This window comes from Heptranchias perlo, chromosome 2 (genome assembly GCF_035084215.1).
Source record: "Heptranchias perlo isolate sHepPer1 chromosome 2, sHepPer1.hap1, whole genome shotgun sequence".
In the NCBI taxonomy this organism is placed as follows: domain Eukaryota; kingdom Metazoa; phylum Chordata; class Chondrichthyes; order Hexanchiformes; family Hexanchidae; genus Heptranchias; species Heptranchias perlo.
Window position 1 is genome coordinate 42,633,101 of NC_090326.1, and position 15,586 is coordinate 42,648,686.

The 15,586-nt window shown below is 44.5% G+C and overlaps 1 long non-coding RNA gene across 1 annotated transcript in view; it reads left to right on the forward strand.

Moving 5' to 3' along the window:
• Positions 1-5,507, forward strand: part of LOC137333461 (uncharacterized) — a 29,601-nt gene extending 24,094 nt beyond the window's left edge. The window contains exons 2-3 of the long non-coding RNA XR_010965896.1: positions 3,847-3,948; positions 5,428-5,507. This is a non-coding gene — a long non-coding RNA (uncharacterized lncRNA). The remainder of the gene's footprint in view (positions 1-3,846; positions 3,949-5,427) is intronic.
• Positions 5,508-15,586: the final 10,079 nt, after the last annotated feature.

Here is a 15,586-nt window from a genome sequence, read left to right on the forward strand (position 1 = left end):
CAGATACAAAAGGCTAAAGACGGAGGAAGCCCTAGAGGAGTACAAAAAGTGCAGGGGGATACTTAAAAAAGAAATTAGGAGATCAAGGAGGGGCCATGAAATAACACTGGCGAGCAAAATAAAGGAAAATCCTAAGATGTTTTATAAGTATATTAAGGGTAAGAGGATGACTAGGGAAAAAATAGGGCCCATTAGGGACAAAAATGGCAATCTGTGTGTGGAGCCGGCAGATGTAGGAGGGGTTCTAAATGAATTTTTTGCATCTGTTTTCACTATGGAGAAGGACGATGTAGACATAGAAATACGGCAGGGGGACTGTGATATACTCGAACATATTAACATCGAGCGGGAGGAGGTATTGGCGGTTTTAGCAGGCCTAAAAATGGATAAATCCCCAGGCCCGGACGAAATGTATCCCAGGCTACTGTGTGAGGCAAAGGAGGAGATTGCGGGGGCTCTGACACATATATTCAGAACCTCTCTGGCCACAGGGGATGTGCCAGAGGACTGGAGAACCGCTAATGTAATACCATTATTCAAGAAGGGGAGTAGGGAAAAACCGGGGAACTACAGGCCAGTGAGCCGAACATCAGTGGTAGGAAAATTATTGGAAAAAATTCTGAAGGACAAAATTAGTCTCCACTTGGAGAAGCAAGGATTAATCAGGGATAGTCAACATGGCTTTGTCAAGGGAAGATCATGTCTGACTAATTTGATTGAATTTTTTGAGGGGGTGACTAGGCGTGTGGATGAGGGTAACGCAGTGGATGTGGTATACATGGATTTCAGTAAGGCCTTCGATAAAGTCCCCCACAGGAGACTGGTCAAGAAGGTACGAGCCCATGGAATCCAGGGTGCCTTGGCACTTTGGATACAAAACTGGCTTAGTGGCAGAAGGCAGAGGGTGATGGCCGAAGGTTGTTTTTGTGACTGGAAGCCTGTGGCCAGTGGGGTACCACAGGGATCGGTGCTGGGTCCCTTGCTGTTTGTGGTCTACATTAATGACTTGGATATGAATGTAAAAGGTATGATCAGTAAGTTCGCTGATGATACAAAGATTGGTAGGGTGGTAAATAGCGAGGAGGATAGCCTCAGTCTGCAGGACGATATAGATGGGTTGGTCAGATGGGCGGAACAGTGGCAAATGGAATTTAACCCGGAAAAGTGCGAGGTGATGCACTTTGGAGGGACTAACAAGGCAAGGGAATACACAATGAATGGGAGGACCCTAGGCAAGACAGAGGGTCAGAGGGATCTTGGTGTGCAAGTTCACAGATCCCTGAAGGCGGCGGAACAGGTAGATAAGGTGGTAAAGAAGGCATATGGGATACTTGCCTTTATTAGCCGAGGCATAGAATATAAGAGCAAGGAGGTTATGATGGAGCTGTATAAAACACTGGTTAGGCCACAGCTGGAGTACTGTGTGCAGTTCTGGTCGCCACACTACAGGAAGGATGTGATCGCTTTGGAGAGGGTGCAGAGGAGATTCACCAGGATGTTACCAGGGCTGGAGCGCTTCAGCTATGAAGAGAGACTGGGAAGATTGGGTTTGTTTTCCTTGGAGCAGAGGAGGCTGAGGGGGGACATGATTGAGGTGTACAAAATTATGAGGGGCACAGATAGGATGGATACTAAGGAGCTTTTTCCCTTCGTTGAGGGTTCTATAACAAGGGGACATAGATTCAAGGTAAAAGGCGGGAGGTTTAGAGGGGATTTGAGAAAGAACTTTTTCACCCAGAGGGTGGTTGGAGTCTGGAACTCACTGTCTGAAAGGGTTGTGGAGGCAGGAACCCTCACAACATTCAAGAAGCATTTGGATGAGCACTTGAAATGCCATAGCATACAAGGCTACGGACCAAATGCTGGAATATGGGATTAGAGTAGACAGGGCTGATGGCCGGCGCGGACACGATGGGCCGAAGGGCCTCTATCCGTGCTGTATAACTCTATGACTCTATGACTCTATGACACTGCTTACAATGCCACCAATCTTTGTGTCATCAGCAAACTTAGATATGAGACTTTCTATGCCTTCATCTAAGTCGTTAATAAATATTGTGAATAATTGAGGCCCCAAGACAGATCCCTGCGGGACTCCACTAGTCACATCCTGCCAATGTGAATACTTACCCATTATCCCTACTCTCTGTCGCCTTTCGCTCAGCCAATTTCCTAACCAAGTCCGTACTTTTCCCTCGATTCCCTGGGCTTCTAACTTAGCTAACAGTCTCTTATGTGGGACCTTATCAAATGCCTTCAGGAAGTCCATATAAATAGCATCCATTGACATTCCCCTGTCCACTACTTTAGTCACCTCTTCAAAAAATTCAATCAGGTTTGTCAGGCACGACCTACCTTTCACAAATCCATGCTGGCTCTCCCTGATTAACTGAACATTCTGGAGGTATTCAGTCACCCTATCCAGCAATTTCCCCACAACAGATGTTAGGCTTTCTGGTCTATAATTCCTCGGTTTCCCTCTCTCTCCTTTCTTAAAAAGCGGAGTAACATGTGCAATTTTCCAATCTAGAGGGACAGTTCCTGAATCTAGAGAACTTTAAAAGATTATAGTTAGGGCATCTGCAATCTGCTCACCTACTTCCTTTAAAACCCTGGGATGGAAACCATCTGGTCCTGGGGATTTGTCAGTCATTAGTGCTATTATTTTCTTCATTACTGTTGCTTTACTTATGTTAATTTTATCGAGTCCCTGTCCCCGATTCAATATTACTTTTCTTGGGATTTCCGGCATGCTATCCTCTTTATCTACTGTAAATACTGACGCAAAGTAATTATTGAACATGTCCGCCATTTCCCCATTGTCAATGACAATATCCCCACTTTCAGTTTTTAAGGGGCCAACACTGCTCCTGACCACCCTCTTTTTCCTAATATAACTATAAAAGTTCTTTTTATTGGTTTTGATATCCCTTGCAAGTTTCTTTTCATACTCTCTTTTTGTAGCTCTTCATACTCTCTTTTTGTAGCTCAGACATTCCCACACTTTACCTGCGACACTATCTCAGACATTTCAGCAATTAGTGCGACACTATCTTAGACAGTTGCTCACTTCCCTGTGACACTATTTCAGTGATTCCCACAAGTCCCTGTGACACTATCTCAGAGATTCCCTCACGTACCTGTGCCACCATTCCACTCAAGCAGGAGTTGGACTCCTCCATCCCCTGCGCTATTGGGGAGAGTGTGCGTGGCACCTGTTCCAGTACCTCGCAAATGCATTGCTGTCCCTCGGTCATTCTCCTTTTAAGAGATGGCCCCCGGTTCAGCATCTGCATCCAGCTGAGCAGAGCCTGGAGAGCTCCCATTGACACGGACTCTCCACAGCTGCCCCTGCCACCAGTGTCTGCTTGTGCTCACTTCTCTGTGGTGACTCACCGGGTGCCAACCCAACTAACTGACTACTAGGACCCACCAAGGTGTGAGTATCTGTGCTGGTGGATGACTCACTGAGATGTGATGGTGCACCCTTAGATGCCAGGAGCTCCTCTGAGGAATCGCCCTCTGCCGTCACTGCAGTCGCTGAAGGGCCCGTAAGAGAACAGAAGGCAACATTAAGCATCATCACAGATGTGTTATGTTGCGCTGAGCATACTGAGGTGTTCAACACGCCAAGCATTGTTAACGTCAATTCATGTTGTGTGTGATGAATGTTAAAGTTGTGTCGCCAGACATTTGTGAGGTGCCAGTCTCAGCGTCCCCAAAGGACAGGCACTCGAGGATGCGGCTGTTCTCCAGGGCCTCCTCTCCACCTCTGTGAGGACCACTAGTTGCTGTGACCCCCCTCCAGTCCTCGTCCTCTCACGTGCATTTTGTGCTCTCTTCTAGAAGGGGAGAAAGTACAGACGTGTGAGTGAGTGAGGGTGAAGTGGCCAACCGATGAATGCATTGCTTTGGGTGAGGCTGACCATGAAAGAGATGCATCAGAGGGTGAGTATGAGACAGAAACATCACATTGGATGAGGATTGGGGTGAGTGGTAGTGGTGGGGTCACAAATGGGGAGGTGAGGAAGTGAAGGGTAAGTTGAGGATGAACCTTAAGTGGGTGTGAGGAGTGATGTGATGGAGTAGTCTTGGCAGTGCAGAATGATATAAGGGGGTGGGGGGAAGGGGTTGATGTGCACCACAGAATGCAGGAGAATCAGTAAGTGTACTCACATTTGCTGACCTAGTTAGGTCATTGAAACGCTTCCTGCACTGGACCCAGGTGCAGGAGATGTTGCTGCTGCTGGTGACCTCCTCTGCCGCCTCGAGCCAGGCCTTCTTGTTGGCAGAGGCAGGGCGCTTCCTCCTGTCAGCCGGGTAAAACTAGTAGCACCTGAAGTGAGGCATCATTAAACCTTAGAGCAGCCTTGCCCCTGTGCTGCTCCATTGGATCTTTTTGGTCTTTGCTCCAACAAAAGCCATTGGAGCAATGGCCCTTTAAATACAGATGCTCCAGCTGACAGCCTGTCATGTGGGTGTGCAGTCTGCCCACTGCGCAGCTTTCAGACAGCCATGTTAATGGCCACTGATTAAGTCTCGATTGTGTGGGGATAGGTAAGTTTTTATTATCCAGGTTTGCCACGTGCCCATTGACTGCCCACCCCACCACCGCTGCCATCCTGCCGCCCATTTAAAATCGAGCCCATTGTGTTTTCTTCTAAATGCAAACAAAAAATTCATTTAAGGAGATCTGCATGTCATTTTAGCTCCTAGATTTGTTATATTTACAATTTTAAAACAATCCTCAGGGCAAAAATCATAAAAGTACGTTGCTGATCATAATGGGAGGAGTCAGCTTAGTGGTTAATAATTCGATGGTGCAATCTGAAACTATACTATATGGTGTGATACTGAGTCACACAGATTAGAAAGGTCACAGCTCAGGATCGATCCCCGGTCCATATTGGGTTAATGGGGGGAGGTGGTTAGGGTTAGGCTAGCTGATAACCATGTCATGGTCATCTCACCAAGACTCACTGTCCAGGCTCATCCATGAAGAAGGAAAGGTTCCCCTCCAAGTCACACACCATCCCGACATGGAAATATATCGCCGTTCCTTCATCGTTGCTGGGTCAAAATCCTGGAACTCCCTATCTGTGCGAGAACCTTCACCACACGGACTGCAGCGATTCAAGAAGGTGGCTCACCACAACCTTCTCATGGGCAATTAGGGATGGGCAATGAATGCTGGCCTCGCCAGCGATGCCCACATCCTATGAACGAATAAAAAAAAAAAGGTACTGGTCAATTGCTGGCTCCAGATCTTCACCCCAGCATAATTGTTGCCTTCAGGAGAGAAAGGATAATGAAAGAAAGAAATTGGAGGAGTAAATAAAATTACAGGCAGCAAAAGAATTATGTATTTTTGTGATGGACATAGAGCTCCATTCTGCTTCATGTTATAAAAATCCTGTATTATATTAGATGGAGGTGTTGGGGAACGACCTGCAAGTTTGCGGACGACACCAAGATATGTAGAGGATGCTCAACAACTGCAAGCAGGTCTTGATGTGTTGGGGGACTGGGACTGTGATTGGCAAATTATGTTTAATTTATAAAAGCGTAGTGTTATGCATGTGGGCAGGTAACTACTGCTATTAAGTGTATGTTTAATTTCTGTGACATCTGACATTCAATGTTGTGAACCCTATTGATTTGAGGAGTAAATTAAAGTAACAACACACAGCTATCCTCTCTTCTAATAGAATGGATGCAGTAAAAGAAAGAAAAGAAGATTTGCATTTTTATTGCACCTTTCACGACCTCAGAATGTCCCAAAGCGCTTTACAACCAATTAAGTACTTTTTGAAGTGTAGTCATTGTTGTAATTTAGGAAACACGGCAGCCAATTTGCTCACAGCAAAGTCCTACAAACAGCAATGTGATAATGATCAGACCATTTGTTTTTGATGTTGGTTCAGGGACCAATATTGGCCATAACACCAGGGAGAACTGCCCTGCTCTTCTTCAAAATAGTGCCATGGGTTCATTTATGCCCACCTGAGAGGGCAAAAGGGTTCTTACTTTAACGACACCTCCGACAACGCAGCATGCCCTCATTACTGCACTGGAGTGCCAGCCTGGCTTTTGTGCTCAAGACTCTGGAGTGGGATTCTGAACCCACAACTTTCTGACTCAGAAGTGAGAGAGCTACCACTGCACCATGGATGAAAGTATGGACTATTAGACTATTTGTTCATAATTAGCATTGTCTTAACTGTGAATAACTCTCCAATAATGATCCATAGCTGCACCATAAAATCTGGTGGTGAGTATTTTACTACAGGCCAGACCTGATGTTACTAAGCTGAATTATTGGGAAAGGGATTACCATAGACATATGGGAGCTCATATATCCACTCTATTATCGGGAAATTTGGCACGGCACAAACTTTTAGGGGAAAAAGAGACAATTTCTATTTTAAAAGCAAACAGCCATGCAGGATTTAGAGATTCTGAAAGAGTTAATTTTCAGCGTGATTTTGGGACATTGGCCCAGAAAATCTCTCCAGAAAGTTGCTGCTGGACCTAGTAATGGGAAAAGAACCAGAGCAGATAAGAGAAGTAAGCGTAGGGGAACATCTAGGCAATAAAATTCACAACATAACAGGGTTTAAAATAATGATTAAGAAAGACGTAAGTAAGACAAAGATCAAATTAATAGATTGGAAAAAAGCTAATTTTGAGGGGATGAGAATGGAACTAGGGAAGGTAAACTGGGGAAAAAATCGACAGGCAGAGATAGAACAGCTGTGGGAAATATTTAAAATGGTGATCAAAAGAGTCCAGGAGAAATATATTCCTCTAAAAAACAATAACAAAAGCAATTGTGAAACACCATGGATGAATAAAGAGATAAGGGTAAAATTGAAACTAAAGAAAAAGGCATACACTATGTACATAGACAATAAAGGAGAGGATGACAAAAGCCAATACGAAGAGGTTAGGAAAGAAGTCAAAAAAACAATTAGGAAAACAAATAAGAACTACGAAATTAAATTGTCAAAGAATATAAAAAGAAATAGTAAAGTATTCTACAGACACATAAATAATAAAAGAAAAATTGGAATAGGGATAGGGTCACTAAGGGATACACATGATAAACTCACAGGTAATGACAGCGAAATGGCAGAAATATTGAATAGTTACTTTGCCTCAGTATTTACCAGGGAGACTAACAAGGTGGGTATGATATTAGAAGAAGAGATCGAAAAAGATATAAAGACATTTAAGATAGAAAGGGGGGAGATAAATTGCTAAACTAATCAAGCTTAGAGAGGATAAAACCCCTGGTCTGGATGGATTGCATCCATGCATATTAAAAGAAGTTAGGGAAGAGTTAGCAGAGGCACTATTACATATATATAAAAATTCATTAGAAAAGGGAATAGTGCCAGAGGACTGGCGGACAGCTAATGTGATTCCTATATTTAAAAAGGGCGATAGAATAAGTCCACGGAACTATGGACCAGTTAGTTTAACGTCGGTGGTAGGAAAGATAATGGAATCTTTACTCAAAGATGTAATAGAAAAACATCTAGAAACCGAAAATATAATAAAGAATAGTCAGTACAGATTTCAAAAGGGCAGGTCATGCTTGACCAACCTTATTGAATTCCTTGAAGAAATAACAGAAAGACTGGAGAAGAGGAATGCAGTAGATGTAATATATTTAGATTATCAAAAGGCTTTTGATAAGGTACTGCGTAGTAGACTCATGACTAATGTCGGAGCATGGGGAGTCAGGGGACAAGTAGCAGGATGGATAGCAAGCTGGCTACAAAACAGAAAAAAGAGAGTAGGGGTTAAAGGTAGTTACTCAGACTGACAAAAGGTGGGAAGTGGTGTTCCACAAGGATCGGTGCTGGGACCACTGTTGTTCACCATTTACATAAACGGTTTGGACTCTGGAATCAGAAGTACAATTTCAAAATTTGTGGATGGCACCAAATTGGGAGGAGGGTACAGATAATACAAGGGAAGAATTAGACAAAATAAAAGACATTAATAAACTTGCAGAATGGGTGTGTAATTGGCAAATTAATTTCAATATAGATAAGTGTGAGGTGGTGCATTTTCGTGGGAAGAATAAGGAGGCCACATACTGCTTGGAAAATCAGAGCCCAAATGGAGCAGAGGAGCAAAGGGATCTGGGGTACAGATACACAAATAACTAAAAGTAGTGACGGAGGTAAATAATGCAATAAAAAAAAGCAAGGCTGAAGTGTTTGCAACCATCTTCAGCCAGAAGTGCCGAGTGGATGATCCATCTCGGCCTCCTCCAAGGTCATTGATGAAGCAGCTGAAGATGATTGGGCCTAGGACACTACCCTGAGGAACTCCTGCAGCAATCCTGAAACTCCCTTCCTAACAGGACTGTGGGAGAACCTTCACCACACGGACTGCAGCAGTTCAAGAAGGCGGCTCACCACCACCTTCTCGAGGGCAATTAGGGATGGGCAATAAATGCTGGCCTCGCCAGCAACGCCCACATCCCATGAACGAATAAAAAAAAAGTCCCTCATCCCTGGAATCATTCTAGTAAATCTCTTCTGCACCCTCTCTAAGGCCTTCACATCCTTCCGAAAGTGCAGTGCCCAGAACTTGACACAATACTCCAGTTGTGGCCGAACCAGTGTTTTATAAAGGTTCATTATAACCTCCTTACTCTAAGCCTCTATTTGTAAAGCCCAGGATCCCGTATGCTTTCTTAACCGCTTTCTCAACCTGCCCTACCACCTTCAAAGATTTGTGCACATTTACCCCCAGATCTCTCAGCTCCTGCACCCTTTTTAGAATTGTACCCTTTAGTTTATATTACCTTTCCTCATTTTTCCTGCCGAAATGTATCACTTCACACTTTTCTGCGATAAATTTCATCTGCCACGCGTCTGCCCATTCCACCAGCCTGTCTATGTCCTCTTGAAGTCTATCACTATGCTCCTCACTGTTTACCACACTTCCAAGTTTTGTGTCATCTGCAAATTTTGAAATTGTGCCCTGTACACCCAAGTCCAAGTCATTTATATCAAAAAAAGCAGCGGTCCTAGTACCGACCCCTGGGGAACACCATTGTATACCTTCCTCCAGTCCGAGAAACAACTATTCACCACTACTCTCTGTTTCCTGTCACTTAGCCAATTTCGTATCCATGCTGCCACTGCCCCTTTTATTCCATGGGCTTCAATTTTGCTGACAAGCCTATTATGTGTCACTTTATCAAATGCCTTTTGAAAGTCCATATACACTACATCAACCGCATTGCCCTCATCGACACTCTCTGTTACCTCATCAAAAAACTCAATCAAGTTGGTTAAACATGATTTGCCTTTAACAAATCCGTGCTGGCTTTCCTTTATTAATCCACACTTGTCCAAGTGACTGTTAATTTTGTCCCAGATTATCGTTTCTAAAAATTTCCCCACTACCGAGGTTAAACTGACTGGCCTGTAGTTGCTGGGTTTATCCTTACACCCTTTTTTGAACAAAGGTGTGACATTTGCAATTCTCCAATCCTCCACCCCTGTATTGGAAGATTATGGCCAGTGCCTCCGCAATTTCCACCCTTGCTTCCCTCAGCAACCTAGAATGCATCCCATCTGGACCGTGTGACTTATCTACTTTAAGTACAGCTAGCCTTTCTAGTACCTCCTGTTTATCAATTTTTAGCCCATCCAGTATCTCAATCTCATGGATTAGGTGTAGCACAATCATTAATGCCTTCTTTATCAATGCAATTGCAATTTTACTAAATCTAGCACACAAATAAAATCTCCCTTTTAAAATAAAAACAGAAAATGCTGGAGAAGCTCAGCAAGTCAGGCAGCATCTGTGGAGAAAGAGTTAATGTTTCAGGTTGAAGACCTTTCGTCAGAACTGGAAGATGTTAAAGAGTTAACAATTTTTAAGCCAGTACAGAGCCAGGGAAATGGGGAGTTGGGGGGGAGGAAAGAACAAAAGGGAAGGTCTGTGATAGCGTAGAGAGCAAGAGTGATTAAATGACAGAAGGGATGATGGTGCAAGGCAAGTAGAGTGGTAGTGGGACAGGTTAAGACACAAAAGATCGGTCTAGAGTTACTGTGAATGGCAACAGCAGAACCATTACCAGCAGCTGCAGTCCCACAAAAAAAAATGTGAGCAGTGGTTATGATCTGAAGTTCTTGGCATCAATTTTGAGTCCGGAAGGTTGTAAAGTGCTAAACGAAAGATGAGGTGCTGTTCCTCGAGCTTCCGTTGAGCTTCATTGGAACAGTGTAAGAGGCCGAGGACAGAGAGGTCAGAGTGGGAGTGAGATGGGGAATTAAAATGGCAAGCGACCAGCAGGTCAGGGTGATGCTTGTGGACTGAGTGGAGGTGTTCAGCAAAGCGATCACCCAGTCTCCCCAGTGAAGAGGAGACTGCATCGTGAGCAGTGAATACAGTATACTAAATTGAAAGAAGTACAAGTAAACCGCTGTTTCACCTGGAAGGAGTGTTTGGGGTCCTGGTCAGTGGGAAGGGAGGAGATGAAAGGGCAGATGTTGCATCTCCTGTGCTCGCACGGGAAGGTGCCGTGGGGAGGACAGCGGGTGTTGGGGGTGATGGAAGAGTGGACCAGGGTGTCGTGGAGGGAGCGGTCCCTTCGGAATGCTGAAAAGGGAGGGGAGGGGAAGATGTGTTTGTTCGTGGGATCGCGCTGGAGGCGTTGGAGGATGATACGTTGAATGTGGAGGCTGGTGGGGTGGAAGGTGAGGGACAAGAGGGACCCTATCATGGCTCCGGGAGGGAGGGGAAGGGGTGAGGGCAGAAGTGTGGGAAATAGGACGGACACAGTCGAGGGCCCTGTCAATCACAGTGGAGTGGAATCCTCGGTTGAGGAAAAAAGAAGACATAGCGGAAGCACTGGTGTGGAAGGTGGCATCATCAGAACAGATGCGACGGAGACAGAGAAACTGGGAGAAGGGAATAGAGTCCTTACAGGAAGCGGGGTGGGAGGAAGTGTAATCAAGGTAGCTGTGGGAGTCAGTGGGCTTATAATAGATATTGGTTGACAGTCTATCCCCAGAAACGGAGATAGGGAAGTTGAGGAAGGGAAGGGAAGAGTTGGAGATGGACCAGGTGAAGGCGAGGGAAGGATGGAAATTGGAAGCAAAGTTGATTAAATTTTCCAGTTCGGGGTGAGAGCAGGAAACGACACTGATACAGTCATCAATGTACAAGAAAAAGAGGTGATGGAGGGGACCTGAGTAGGAAGTGAGTGGAGTCAAAGGAGAAGTTGTTCAACGTAAGAACAAGTTCAGCCAGGCGGAGGAGGGTGATGGTGGATGGGGATTGGTTCATTCAAGGAAGAAGCGGAGGGTCCGCAGGCCGTTCTAGTGGGGGATGGAGGTGTAGAGGGACTGGAAGTCCATGGTGAAAAGGAGAGGGTTAGGGCTGGGGAACTGGAAACTGTTAAAGTGGCAGAGGGCGTCGGAAGAGTCATGGATGTAGGTGGGATGAGACCTACAGTAAGGGAGAAAAAATTGAGTCGAGATAGGAGGAAATGAGTTCCATGGGACAAGAACAGGCTGAAACGATGGGTCTCCCAGGGCAGTCCTGTTTGTGGGTCTAGGGAAGGAGGTAGAAGCAGGCTGTGTGGGGTTGGGGGACGATGAGGCTAGAGGCCATGGGAGGAAGATCTCCAGCAGAGGTGAGGTCAGTGACAGTCTAGGAAACTATGGCTTAATGTTCGGTGGTGGGGTCACGGTCCAGGGGGAGGTAGGAGGAAGGTGTCGGAGAGTTAGCGTTCAGCCTCTGCAAGATAGAGGTCTGTTTGCCACACAACAATAGCGCCGCCCTTCTCAGCAGGTTTAATGACTATGTCAGGGTTGGACCTGAGATGACGGAGTGCTGCAAGTTCAGAGGGAGGTAGGTTAGAGTGAGTGAAGGGAGCAGAGAAATTGAGACGGCCGATGTCACACCAGCAGTTCGCAATGAAAAGATCAAGAGAGAGTAAGAGGCCAGAGGGAGGGGTCCAGGTGGAATGAGAATTCTGAAGACAGGAGAAAGGGTCCGCTGTGCGGGGGGAAGACTCCTGGCCAAAGAAGTGGGCGCGGAGGCGAAGGCGACGGAAGGAGAGCTCAGCATCGTGTCGAACTCGAAATTCATTGAGGTGGGGACGTGAGGGAATGAAGCTAAGGCCTTTGCGGCAGACTGAATGTTCAGAGTCAGAGAGTGGAAGGTCAGAGGGGATAGTGAAAACACGACAAAAGGTGAGATTGGAGGGAGAGATGGGGTCAGAGGAAAGTGAAGGGGAGGAAGGATCAGGAGGGGTGTTGGTATCTAACAGTTGTTGAAGCTTGCGGTCCTTGACACCTGAAAGGAAGAAGAAAAGTTTGTTAAAGTGACGGATGAGGCGAAGGATGAAATGGAACTGCGGAACAGGACAATTCTGAAATAGAGTGAGTCGGTGCTGCTGGACAGAGAGGTTGAGAGCACGCATGTGGTGGTGCATGGCGTTGAGTGTGGATCTCAGAAAGTGGCAAGAGCAGTGGTTCGAGGAATGCTGAATATCATGGAGATATCTGTAATCACGGGTGGATCCGAAACATGAAGGGTGGAATTTAAGTTGGAATCTACGTGGAATAAGTTGGAGTTGGAGACAGTTGCTGAGGAAAGAGATGTGGCTGTGAAAGCAAGTTTTAGAAGAAACCTGATCAAACATGAGAAGCGAAACAGAAATCAATGAAGGTAAACAAGGTAAAAGAGACAAACGAAAATCCCGTCGAAGAGAAGAGCAGAACTGACGAAAGGTTTTCGACCTGAAACGTTATCTCTATTTTTTTCTCCACAGATGCTGCCTGACTGGCTGAGCTTCTCCAGCATTTTCCGTTCTTATTTCAGATTTCCAGCATCCGCAGTATTTTGCTTTTGATAAAATCTCCCTTTATTTGGTGCGTTTTCTAGCAATTTGGACTAGTACTTCAGAGGATGAGGCAATAATATATTCTCAGCAGCCATTCTGAACTATTGCCTTCCTCATCCATACCAACTCCAATGAGTTAATCTATGCTGTTATAATAAAAAAGCTGACAGAATTCACCCCATCTAACTTAATTTAATTTTAAACTCTGAACAGGATATTTTTTCACAATGCGCCAATTGTCTGGTGACATTAATTCAGCCCATCAGCCGCTGAAGTATTTCTTCTGCATCACTTACTTTGTTGATTGAATTCTGTTTGTTAGTCCCAAGGGTAGACAGGTTTCAACCTAGCATTTACTTAGTGTGCCTTATTCAGTTGTGAAACTTGTACCTTACTGTATTAGAATTCAAAAATTAGTTTAATTTTATATATGATGGAGTTTAATTTGTTCTTAGCCTATTGATTATGCATTAAAAAAGGAGAGTATATCTCTTTTCCTCCTTTTTAACATCCTTGCAGGAACACACGGGTCAAATCGTGCAATCTTGGAACTCAGATGCGTTATAGTTAGCACACAACTGAGCATCCAATCAGAAGAAACCTGAAATAATATGCTGAGTCACCTTTAACTCCCTTAATAGTTAAGTAAGTGTTACAAATAATGCATGGTGCATCAATCCAGCTGTGAAATGTGCACTCTGGGATGTTAACGAAGGAGGTAATATGTACAGCATGTGTGAGCTCTTCATGGGTTGGAAGGACAACTGAAAACAAAAGAGAGGGTTCAGCACATAAGGGCAGCAATGAAGCAGGAAGTCAGTGTGATGTCAACAATCTGGTCCCTTTAAGAGGACGTGATGAAGAAAGTGTCTGAATTGAAGAAAAGTCTCAATGTAAGTAACAAGGATCAATGGCAATCATCTCACACAGCTGTATAGGAGTGTGAATGTTAATTACTTCAAATTGCTTTTATGGGTATGAGTGCCAAATTGTCTTACGTTGGCAGAAAAGTTTATCCAAGGAGTTTGCAGGTGCCAGCCATGTTTGCCTAACCCAAGTTTAGCCAGTAGGTTGCTATACGTGGAACACAAAAGAAATGTAATGAGAATATTTCACATGTATTGCAACTGGCTAGAAAAGACAAACATGCTAAAGTCACTGAGAGTAATTTTGACTTTAGATGATAGTGTAAAATGCACGATATTGGCTTGGCCACCCGTTAAACACCTCTCCCAATGTTCATTTTCATTGGGGAGACAAAAGTCAGGAGAGGTGTTTAACTGCTGGCCAAGCCAACACTGCACGTTTTACACTACCGACCAAAGTCAAAATTAGCCCCACTATCTTTATACATGGCTGGAATTGCAATACCAATATGAATACACTCAAACTGCTTTTCCATCTTTATAGCATTGAGATCTAGTCTGGTCAGTGGCATGTCAGCAGTATTTATGCTGCAAAGGGCAGTAGAGGGTTCTAAAATTCGGCTCACCTTCCTATAGCCATGAACCTTCTGAGCCATGGTCTCCCACTGTTCCTTCTCCTCCAAAGTACCTAGCATTTGGACGCTTAATGCAAAACCAATGCTACAGATTCACGACAAGATTCCTCTTTGACTGGTACTGCAAACTAACTCCTGCTCTGCTCACATCTCAAATTCTGTTTGCTACCTCCGTTGTTTTTACAACAACTTCACTTGTGCGAAAATTAATGTAATTTGCAAATGAAGTAAAGCCCGACTAAATTTGCATGTTTCCACTAATGCTGCTTGACAACCATTTGAAAAGCAAAAAAAATTAGTTAGCAACAAGTCAGTGGGCTGATGTGCCTTGCACCTTTTCCCTCTGTTTTAGAAGTTTAGGCAAATATTAGCACCCACTCTATTAATGGTAACAAAATTATTACAACTTAATGCATATACGGGGAACAGCCCGTAGAGCACAGCGATCAACAGATTGTAACTTAGATGTTTAGCTGCAACTGTTGCACAGTCCATATAACTGTCAACACTTCACACTTAATCTGGCTGTAGGGTTTCTCTATGAAATTGAATGAATGACCAGCATAGATTTATGGTCTAGTTATCTTAAGATCAACTATTGACATATGGCTGGCTCCAAAGCCCACAGGATTGATATCAACATCGATCTCATCTAGCCTATTAGCAGCAAAATAAGCTATCAGTATATAACTAGGTAGTGATTGCTTACACTGAATTAGGGCCTGATCATGATTGTTTTCCCACTTGATGTTACTATGTTTAGTTGTTATCCGCTCCATCACCAAGACCCCCTACTTCCACCTCCATAACATCACCAGTCTCCTCCCCGCCTCAGCTCATCTGCTGCTGAAACTCTCATCCATGCCTTTGTTACCTCTAGACTGGACTATTCCAATGCTCTCACAGCTGTCGCCTTTCATTCTTTCGCCAATCACCTTAAATCTGTGTCCTTTGGTTCTCGACCCTTCTGCCAATGGGAACAGTTTCTCTTTATTTACTTTATCTAAACCCGTCATGATTTTGAACATTTCTATCAAATCGCCTCTTCACCTTCTCTGCTCTAAGGAGAACAACCCCAGCTTCTCCAGTCTATCCATGTAACTGAAGTCCCTCATCCCTGGAACCATTCTAGTAAATCTTTTCTGCACCCTCTCTAAGGCCTTCACATTCTTCCTAAAGTGCGGTGCCCAGAATTGGAC